This window comes from Pelodiscus sinensis, chromosome 12, assembly GCF_049634645.1.
Source record: "Pelodiscus sinensis isolate JC-2024 chromosome 12, ASM4963464v1, whole genome shotgun sequence".
Classification (NCBI taxonomy): Eukaryota; Metazoa; Chordata; order Testudines; family Trionychidae; genus Pelodiscus; species Pelodiscus sinensis.
In genome coordinates, this window is record NC_134722.1 from 28,856,775 (window position 1) to 28,868,262 (window position 11,488).

At 45.1% G+C, this 11,488-nt stretch overlaps 1 protein-coding gene across 7 annotated transcripts in view; it reads right to left on the bottom strand.

Moving 5' to 3' along the window:
* The window catches only part of SIAH1 (siah E3 ubiquitin protein ligase 1), a 30,604-nt gene extending 20,771 nt beyond the window's left edge, over positions 1–9,833 (bottom strand). For 4 of the 7 annotated variants that reach the window (XM_075940221.1, XM_075940222.1, XM_075940223.1 and 1 more), the window contains exon 1: positions 9,580–9,833. The gene's annotated coding sequence lies outside the window, so the exon portion shown is untranslated. Of the gene's footprint in view, positions 1–5,886; positions 6,031–8,987; positions 9,482–9,579 lie in introns of those variants that run through there. The other 3 variants (XM_075940226.1, XM_075940225.1, XM_006121176.4) reach the window with 3 other exon arrangements.
* Positions 9,834–11,488: the final 1,655 nt, after the last annotated feature.

The following is an 11,488-nucleotide window of genomic DNA, read 5'->3' on the forward strand; positions in this document are numbered from 1 at the left end:
TTCAAAATGAAGTATGCAATTAACACTTCTTCAGTCATAGAACAAAGGAGAGTTGTTGGTTACAGACTGTTCTAAAGAGACATAAAACCAGCCTCTCTATTGAATCTATGATTTTTGGCATCTATCAGAGTTATACATTTAAGCTCCCCAGCACATCTGTGGCTGCAGGTTTTGCATCTACTGTTGAGACAGCCCTGCAGTCTGTAACGTTATACCATGTAGACAAGCCTTAAGATAAATCAGAAAAAAAATCACTCTTAGGTATAAATCAGAAGACTGCATCCTTAGTTCAGAACAAGGGCACCCAAACACTACTGTATTCTGGAATAACTTTAATACGTGACCAAGCCCAAGTGGAGATAGAAAGGAAGGAGAGGCTCTCTGCCAGAAACAGAAGACTGGGAAGGAGTGAAACGACCAAAGGAACTTGGACTAACCAAATCTCCAAAGGCTCTCACAAATAAGGACTTCGCTGAAGGAAGGAACAGCATACAGAAATTTGTATAGTCTAAGGCCAGAAGAGACCAACGTGTTAATCTCGTCTTGTCTTCTATAGAATACAGAACATAGGGTTTAATTCCAAAAACTCCAATTTGAACTAGTGCATATTTTTTAGAAAAACATTCAATCTTGATTTAAACATTGCCAGTATGGAGAACTTAGTACAACACTTGATAAATTGTTCCAAAGATTAATTGACCTCACTATTGAAAACGTACACCATTTTCAGTCTGAATTTGTTTAGCTTCAACATCCAGCCACTGGATCATTTTAGATGTTTATCTTTTAGAGTGAAAAGCCCATTATCAAATATTTGCTCCTCATATAGGTATTTAGAGACTGTAATCAGGGTCATCCCTTAACCTTCTCTTTGTTAAGCAAAACAGAATAAGTCTTTCACTGTAAGGCATCTTTTCCAATTCGTCAATCATTTTTATGACTTCTCTGAACCTTTTTTCTACTATATACACACATGAGAGAGTTTGCGAGTCTTTTGTGTATGAGTCTATCTGCGAGTCTGTCTGTTCAAGAACTCCTCCTAAACAGTAAGAGCTAGGACTAAAATTTGGCAGACAGCTTTCTTATCATAACTTAAAAACAAGGTAAGAGTTTCTTTCTGCCAGGACAATGGGATGTGCCTGGAATACGATTGTTTCTCATTAAATGGAAATGGAGGAGTCTGCTAGGAAGCACAGTTATAATGTATAATGACTACAGGATGGCAGACACATTGGTAAGAGAATGGCCAGCTGGACGCAGGGGTCTGGATATTGCCAGTCACTGTACACAGATAAGGATCCCCTGATGGTGCAGGCCATGGTTGGCCCATCCCTTCCATTCTGGCCCACATGTCCCACAAACACAGTCCTTAACCCCAGGGATGGATAGCAGGGGATGTAGAGGGGAGACCCCAGCCCTGGTGAGCCTGAGCCAGCACCCACAGCCCCTGGGAGGCCACAATGCACCCAGATAACCACTCTCAACTGACTAGGTAGAGAAGTCACTACCCCAACAAGCTACTAGTTGGGAAGTGCAGTCCCTAATACCCCAGCCATCCCTGGGGATCAGCCAGTCCTGGAAATCTATTGGCCAGGCACTGCACCCCCGCTGCCCTGGCCAACCGCCACCCAGCCCCACCACCCCAAGGGATCTGACAGCAGGGCTTCACAGTTTCCCCAGTGCTAGGGATCTGCTGCCTGAGCAGCGTGGTGACCACACTCCCAACCCCCCACATCCTAATCTCCTGCCCTAATCCCCCTCAAACACCTCACTCCCTGTCCTGACTCTTGCACCACAACCCCTCCAGCCCCTTACACCAAGTCCCTCCTCATCCCCCACCCCTGATTCCTGCACCCCCTGCCCTGAGCCACTCACAACCCGAAGCCCCTGCCCTGATTTCTGCGCGCGCACACGCACACCTCCTGTGCACACATGCGCACACACGTACGCACACACTTAAGCTCCAGCCCTGAGCCCCTCCTTAAGAAACCTGAGCAATGCCTGGTAAATGTGTTAGTTTGTCTATGTTCTTCTTGTATATAGCAAAATTGGACAACTTTCCAGCAGCAGTCAAATGAGTGCCAAATACAGAGGCAATACTCACCCAGCTCCTTGAGAGCCCCCCTTTTTTGCACTGGTCTACATATCTTATATTCTATCAAAGGATGCATCGACACTGAACACTTCTTTCAGGGGCATGTAGTGTATATCCATGTAGTCCTAGCCAGGTTATAAAGAGCAGTTCAAAAGGTGAGGCAAGGCTTAGGGTATGTCTACCCTGCAAGGCTTTTTCAGGATACCAGAGGTCTTTCGAACATGCCCGCTTACTACGAAATATAGCAGACCCACTATTTCAGCAACACTTCAAACCTCATTCTACGAGGGGCAAGGGATATCTCCAAATAGTGTGTTATTTTGAAATTTGGCGCTGTGTAGACGCGCCAAATTTCAAAATAGCCATTTCAAAACTGAATCAAAATAATACACACAATTTGCGCTATACAAATTGCATATCTTATTTCGAACTAAGGGTGCAGTGAGCAAAGACCCATCTGAAGAGTGACATGATTTTTGACTCACCTAAGCTGTGTTTCCCCAGCTACAATGCCTCCTCACTACTGGAGCTTTTCCACACCACAGAGAAAGACAGATAGCAGGAAAAAAGGCTTTAGGAATGGGAAGGCAGTAGAAAAAGGATTCCCCCTGGCAGAGCCTCTGCTTGTTACAATGATACGTTCCAGCAGTTAGAAGGTGCTGAAGCCTTTCCTCACTAACTCATTTCTCCTAAAGCCTTTCACTGATAAGTGGAACTACGTGGAGCAATGCGGACACAATATTCTTTTTGCAGTGATATGTACCTACAGGTATACTACATGCCGCTGCCACAGATGTGTAGTACAGACATAGTGAAAGAGTGAAAAGTGTATATTTAGTTCCAGTACAAAGCATATGTTTCCTATTTTATCTATCAGTAGTCTACAAAAGGATTAAACCACAAAAGTGGCACTCTGGTGAGAGTATACATAAACAAAATGAGGGCTGAAGCACTAATTCCAGGATCTAGGCAGATAGCCTGCAAAGTCTCTACTGCCAAGACAGTATATCAGGCCTGCAACATGTACCTGAGTAGATCAGAGCTAAGAATAGTGATCAGTCACTGTCCAGACCCAGAAAGCTTAGAAGCACATGAGTCTTAGCAGTTGGATCCCTCATAAACTGATATTGGTTTAGAAAGAATGCAACTAGGCCAGGTTGTCACCGAAGTCTTACTTTTGTATTCCCCCTTTATATAGGAGTACATCATATTAGAAAAGTAGCAGTTCAAACACATACGTATTGGTGCCAGGTAACAACAGTTACTAATTTAGACTATAGCAGCCCACTCTTAAAAACCTGTGAGGACCATAATGACAAAGGCCAGCATTACTTAAGGAACTCTTAAGAGCCTGAATTAAAGACAGACCTCTAACGAAAAGACTCCCATGACTGGTGAGGAAATTGAGAAAGCCAAGTGTTTGTTATTTTTTCTATAGAAGCGTAACTTCTGCTTTCAAAAAGATGTACGTATAAGTAGCTCCTTTCCAAAACCTGTGTGTTCCTTATTTTAAATTGTAACATATCCCTGAAGGATAAATCACAGAGTAACATAAGAACAAGATGCAAGCCTACATTAAAAATAGCCATTCTGAAGTTACTGGCACATTTTAAAATTTGTATTTTAAATAGATGAGAAGCTAAGCTCTCATCTATGTTGGTTCTACAATGCTATAAGGAATAAAAAGCTTTAAATCATATTTTAGTAATTAAAAATAAGTAGATATGCCTCTGAACATATACGAAGAGCGAAACTGTTAGCTGTAAAATGGCATTTTACAGCTATTTAGTGGAACAGAGCCATACTTTAAGGAGGGGAGAAAAAAGATTGTTTACACGCAAAAGTTGAACATTCTTAATTAAAATTGGCTTTAAAATTGATTTGAACTGGTATAACTTGTGTTTAAGAGAAGGAATCTGCCACTGGTCCTAAATTGAATTTGTATAGATGTACCCGAAAACTCCTGTGCAGAGCTCCACTAAATTAATAGCGCTTCATTCACATAGAATTCATGATAAGACCAAGCCCTCAGTAGTAGAATGTTAAAATGTTTATTTGTGTAAATGTGTAACCACTGAATGTTTCAGCTGTTACCTATTTACATGCTGGGCGGAGGGGAAGAGGCAGGAGCTGATGCTCACAGAGAGCCACCTAAAAAGCCAGCTCCCTCACAATCACCAGCTTCCACTTACTTTCCCCATCCCCCCACTGCTGCCTCTGATATGGAGGCAGCAACGTGAGGGGAAGTGTTTCCGCGGGAGCTGGTAAACATGGGGAACCAGCTTGAAACATGTATCGGTTCCCACCTGCCGCCCTCCCTCCCCTGCCTCTTTATCAGAGGCATCAATGCAGGGGGGCAGGCAGCCCTGTGGGAGTGAGTACTTGTGGGAAGCTGGCCACAAGCACTGGCTCCCATCAGCTCTCTTTCCCTCTTCCCCACTCTTCAGCCTTTGTGAGAGGTGGAGAGAGGGGACAGGTGGCTCTACAGGAGCTGATGCAGCAGCATAGGGAGGCAAGGTGGTGCACGTGTGGAGTGGGCTAAAAAGCCAGTTCCCACCTCCCACTGCCCCGCTACCTCTGATACAGAGGCAGTGGAAGCAGAAGGGATGTAACCACCACGGTTAACTGATAAGCCCAGGCTTATAGGTTAACCGTGTTCACTGATACACGTTAACATTCCTACTTAGTAGCAAGCTGTACATCAAATTTGAAGTGTATCTATGAAAAAACATCACCACAACACATTTAAAGATATTAGTTTACTCTTGTTTATTCTTATTAGCACTTTTTAAAACTTCACTTCTGAACTCTCATTATGTCATGTTTCTTAAAGGCTTTCAGAACTGCAAACACTTGGGAAAATATTAATCAGAACGTATTGCAAAATAGAATAATCACAATGAAGCCATAACAATCTACCATATCATGGCCCACGCAGACATTTAATTTGAGGATCACCCCACTGATTGATAGATCATAGCCTCCAGGATGTTGTGCACACTGTCTCAGTGGGCAATAACTTTTAAAAGGATTACAAAAGTTACTATTTTACTTTTCAAAATATTAAGGATAATCATTAATCTTTGCACTTTAGAAGTTAAGCTATTTTAAAGCTATAAAAACAGACAAAGCATATAAATGCTGATAAGTTTATCAGCATTCTCCTTTCAAACCAAGACCTTATATCAAGTTTCACCGTACAGCAAATTTTAATGAGATTTATTAAAGAAACAGCTTACCACAGTGAAGCTTAGAGGAAGTTCTCTATTAATACAGAAGCAAAGACTGTGATTTATAGCAAATAGGAACAATAAAGATAAGCAATTCAACATACTTATATTATTAAGCTAGGCACCACCCACAGAAAACTCTGTTAAGCTAATTTACTTCGATGCTTTGTTCCCCTTACAATCAATAGCAAGTTTTAAAAATTGTCCTTGTAAATCAAAATCATTTAACTCTCTAGACAGTCTGTACATTAATCACACTTAACATGGACATTTCCTTCATATATCTGAAGCCCTTCTTCTGAGTGCAGCTGTCTAAAAATACATCATAAACAGTATGTAAATGCCACTCAAACATTCTTTCCTTTCAGAATATCCACAATTTAGAGTACACTGTGTTCAAAACCCAACACTAACTGACTAATCTGAAAATTTGTTGCAGTTACATACTGCAGTATTAGGGCCTGATTTAGGATCCCTGTATAATCATTAAAAAAATTAGTATAATGCACAATAAATGCAAGAGCAAACCTATAAAGGTGAACTGAAAGGATTTATACTTGCCAACACCAAAGACCGAAGATCAAAGTTCTGTTGTCTTTCAAGAGCAGATGACATCACCAATAGCTTAATGAAAGTAAGGCAAGGTTCTACCCTCTGCTTGCTTTGCTGTGTGTTCACATGGTCATCAACTAATATAGGAAAATATTGAGAACTCTGACCTCAGGTCAGACTGACAAAAGGAAGAAATGGTCAGCTATTGTTTTAAGTTGTACATGCCTATATATATATTTTGCATCAGTTTTACTATATGGAAATACATAGTATTATAAAGTGTTTGATACATCTCCAAATATGGAAAACCAAAGTGAGCTAAATTCTGCAGTTTTGACACTATTTACATGCTGGGCGGAGGGGAATTTTTCACTGGGGAAATAAAGTAATTTGAAATTCAATATTCAATTGAAAATTCAACCCTGTGACAAATGTTGACACCACCACCACCAGACATATACCCCTTCCCCTCTCTCCATTCACAAGACACAAAGAACATGCATTTAGGGTTAATTGTATTTATCTGCTCTTTATATGACTTCAGTAATATTAACCAGTCCTCACATCATAGTCAGATGGTTAAGAATCTCCATTTTATAGATAATGGTAACGAGACACATAGTTGAAATGACTTGCCCAAAGCCTTACAGAAAAATCAGTGCACAGTCTGAATTAGAATTCAGGAGCTACTACAGATAAGGCACTATAAAAGAGCAAATTTAGTACAGCCGCTCTCTGAGTTACAGACCAACACTTGGTCTGTAACTCGAACTGTTCGTAACCCGGATCCCATAGAGTTACATGGCGACCGCGCTATTTGTAAGCGCAGATCGCTGTTCGTAACTTGGATCTGTATATACGACCGTTTTGGTCATAAGTGTGGATGGTTGTAAGTGGAGGTGGCCGTAAGTCGGGGAGTGGCTGTATGTGTGCTACTTTGGCAAAATTGTTAGTGTAAAAATGTTGACAATATATTCCTAGGTAAATTTCAATATGTATGAAATGTTCAAAATCAAAAAGCTCTTTGCCACCTACAAGTGTGTGTTAACTGAATGACAGATAAGATAAACGTGTCCTATTACATGTCACACAGACAGCACTGGGTAGTCATATTTTCATGTATCTACTGATTATGTTGTAACATAGCATATGCTGGGGCATTTATTTGTCTGTGCCCTGTTAAGAAATGAACAACATTTCTTTAAAGATAACAGTTGCATGTATACCTCAGAAGTTTACAACCTGGCCATCACAGAAAACTAGTTGAAAGGGTCATTATACAAAACATTAATTTTACCTGTTACTAAGAAACTTCTTAGAACTAAAGGACACAGAAGTTTAACTTACATCAGGTTATATTTTCATTTAAATTAAACAATCAGACTGGAGTAATTTTAATTTTTGTAGGAAGCCAATCAGAAGACCTCTTCCTAGCTCATCAGTGGAGATAATGGATGGCTGGGACATTATCAACCTAACATTCAGTGAAGGTGCCACCAGCTCTTTGTCTGTGTAGATTCTTGAGTTAGTACCCTTCCTATCTAATTGCTATCCTATCCTTATCTGCCTCTTTAACAATCCAATCTTTAGATGCTTCTAGGCTACCAGCTCTGCCTACTTGTTTTTCCCTGATATTTTTGTACCCTCTGCTCCTTGGTTCCTGCCCCTTTTTTCCCTTCCTCTCCTTTCCCTTCTCCCCTATTCATTTTGGGTCTGTACATCCTAAACTCAAAACTCTGATCATCTGAAGAAGTGGGCTGATCCCAGGAAAGCTCATGGTACCATCTACATGTTTTGTTATTCTATAAAATGCTACCAGACCATTTGTTGTTTTTAAGTGTATCCTGTACAGATTCACTCGGCTACCCCTGAAGTGTCAAGTTAAAGAGAACTTCTACAGTCACCTTTTAGTGATGGATAAGAGCATTAGTTTATATCCGGATTAATTCAATTACCTTATTTATACCATTATTTCAATTTCTACATAAACAGATAAGCATAAAAATAGGTTGCAAATCTGAATTACTTGACTTTACATGTGTTCTCTAAGTTTTTACAATTAAATAAACCACTTCCTCCTAAAGATTCATATTATCCCAAATGACTACATAATAATTTATAGACCTTAGAAGATACTCTACCACTATTTCCTGCACGTGCTTCATTAAAAGGGTTGTAAGTCAAATTCCTCAAACCTTCAGGCTCATTAGACACACTTTACAAGATTTAGAGGTGAGAAGAGGCTCCACCAAGCCTTTGATCATCAAGAGAGCTAGCTAGCCTCATTGCTCTATTTATCTGCTTATCCCATGATCCTTCCCATACTTTCTTTCATATTGAAACCAATGTGCAGAATGTCCTTCATGAGCTGCTAATTCACAAGCCACAACCTTAATTTAAATTCTCTCCTCCTCCCCCTCCCCACACACACTTTTGGGATGCAGCAAAGAAACAGTCTATTTCACACTGTTTAGCTTATGAGTGAATTGCTCATGGGAGAAAAGCGGTACCTACACTCAAATGGGGAATACAGTAGAAAGGACTGTATTGTGGACGGAGGGCATAGAAAGTGGAATTTATCATTTTTATCTTTAAATAAGCCACAAAGTAATTCATAAAATGTTTGCCTATTGTACAAAGGAGCTATTTATCCCGCTTGTGTTTCTGTACTTTTGATCTGTCTGATGAGTGGTTATTGTATTTTGTCCATTACTGCAGACTGTAATAATATATCACTACCAACTAGACAATGCTAATTTAAACTTTAAAGGAGAGGAAAGAAATGGAAGTGCAAACCGGAAGCGCTCATCTAGGACCATAGGGAAGAAGGGCGGAATAATAGACTCCCAGTCCAACCGTCCCCTGCCCCGGGAAGACGGGGTACGAGGATGTCCTCACCGGAACTGCCATACGGGATCCGATCACTGGCCCAGTTAGTCCAGCATCCCGTCTTTCACTGAAGCCCATAGAATAAGGATTCATGGAGGACGGGTGCTGGGAGGTGGCCGACGCTCCCCAGCCTTTGGTTCCACTGACACAGGGTTTAGCAGCTCTCCCCCACCCCCAAACCCGCTCGCTCCCAGACACGCTGCGTGCCCGGCCCTGCTGACCTTCGCCAGGCCGGCTGCGGGCTCCGAACTCGGCTCCACTCCCGCACCACAGACACAAAGCGCACGAGCCAACGAGGCCGGCCGCCGGGCTCACAAAGGGGCAGCCCGGGAGGCGGAGCGGCGCCTCCACCCTGCCCCCCGGGTCCCACGCATGGCCTCAAAACAAAACCCTTCGCCCGCAGGCGAGCTCCAGCCTGCCTCGGACCGGCCGCAGGGCTGAGCTCGCCTCCGCCAGGCGGGCAGGCGGGCGCCCGGACCCGAGCTCGCCTGAGGCTCACTTTCCCCAGCCACCGGGCCGGGGGCCTGGCGCGGGCCGGGGCTTCTTCCGCGCGCGCCCTCGCCCCTCGCGGCCTGGGGCCGGCTGCTCCCGGGAAGAGGAAGCCGGGCGCCGAGGCAGCGCTTAGGCCGCGGCGGGGCCTTGCCCCGAGTCTCCTCCGCAGCCGCAGCGCCTCTCCCGCTCCCCAGGCTCGGCCGGGGCCTCTCCCGGGCGCGGCGCCCGCCAGCCTCCCGCGGGGCCGCCCGGGCGGGGAAGGCCGCCGCGCGAGATCCCTGCCCCTCAGCGAGCGCCCGGCCGCTCTCCCGCCCCGCTCACCTGTGGGCGCTGGGCGGGACCACGCTGCAGGCGGCCTGGCTCCCCCTCTACCGTCCCGGCTGCGGGGCGACTCGCTGCGAGGCTCTCGCCGACACGGCTGGGGCCCGGCCCGACCGACGAACCAACCGCTCGCTCCTTCCCTCCCGCCCGCCGCCGGCCGAGAAGACACCGCCACGCACGGGAGCGCGCCGGCCGCGATGCACAGTCCGCCAGCAAGGCGCGCTCCCGCTCCAGACGCGGGCGGCGGGGGCGCGCACCCGGGAGCGGCCCTGCGCGCACGCGCGCCGGGCTTGCTGCTTTCTCATAGGTCCCTACGACAGCCGCCGCCAGGCTCCGGGAAGCCGCTGGTGACCTCATCGCGGGCCCGATCCCAGCGGCACCTGAACGCTCCGGCCCGCCGGACCCCAAAACAGCTGACAGGGCTCCCAGCAGCCACTCCCAAGGGAGCATTAACCATGTGATCCCAGCAGTTCCCGTCCCCCAAAACAGGGGTGACGGGGCTCTGCAGACCACATACTTAGGACCCCGGCATCTCCCGCCCCCCAATTCCCTGAGGGTCCCTCCAGCCCCACGACTGTTTTATTCTTATCACTTATTAGGGCAGAGGAGCCCATGAAGGGCAGCCTTGTCACCTTTTCTGCCACGTGGGGCTGTAAAGTTGTTTCTGCCCTACAGTGTCTTGACACGATGACTGCTGTGTCTCTCTCCACCCCCACGTCATGCAGTATTCTTGGGGTCTCAACAGACGGATAGAGCTCTCTGAAGATATAAAATTGATACTTGCATCTTCATCTGCAAGAATGAGCCGGGGATACCCACATTTCCGGATACCTACATTGGTGGATGCTTATGACGCACCTGAGCCGCTGTAGACAGGAGGGCTACGTCTAGACTGCCATGATTTTCCGCAAATGCTTTTAACGGAAAAGTTTTCCGTTAAAAGCATTTTTCGAAAAGAGCGTCTAGATTGGCACGGACGCTTTTCCACAAAAGCACTTTTTGCGTAAAAGCATCCATGCCAATCTAGACGCGGTTTTGCGCAAAAAAGCCCTGATCGCCATTTTCGCAATCGGGGCTTTTTTGCACAAAACAAATCACAACTGTCTACACTGACCCTTTTGCACAAAAGGGACTTTTGCCCGAATGGGAGCAGCATAGTATTTCCGCAAAAAGCACTGATTTCTTACAGTAGGAAGTTAGTGCTTTTGCGGAAATTCAAGCGGCCAGTGTAGACAGCTGGCAAGTTTTTCCGGAAACGTAGCTGATTTTCCGGAAAAACTGGTCAGTCTAGACACAGCTGAGCTGCTCCAGACACCGGGAGCAACTCATGCCTATAGCTGCCCAGGCCTGCCATGGGCAGGGGCATCTGAATTACCTAGGCTGCTGCAGATGGGTTGTTATGGATGCATGGATCAGCCCCTGCCTGTGATGTGCAAGGCCTTCTGGCAGGCAGAGAACTGCTCCAGTCCCCACCAGTTAACCAGGACCTGTAAGCATCTCCTGTTAAGAGTGATGCTTACTGGTTAATCTTTCACATCCCTAATTCCCAGATAACCCCATATGTCCTCAGGTCACTACCCATGTCCCTCTTCTGTATTTGGCTTTGCATTTGTTCTGCTACTCTTATTGTCTCATTTTAATTACTGTATTTACTTGTTTTCTGTGATCAGGTATGTCTACATAGCAAATGAAGCTATGATTATCATGCAGTCTACACATGTACCCAGAATACATACATGGCAGCTTTGTGTTAAGACAGCTAGCCAGAGCTGAACCTGTGCCATCACATCTTCACTGCTATTATTTCCTGTCCTAACTAGATCAAAGCTTGCACAGGTGTGCCTACCTGCATTATTATTATACCTTTATTCACTGTATGTGCTTACCCTCTTCAGTTCTGCTAAGACAA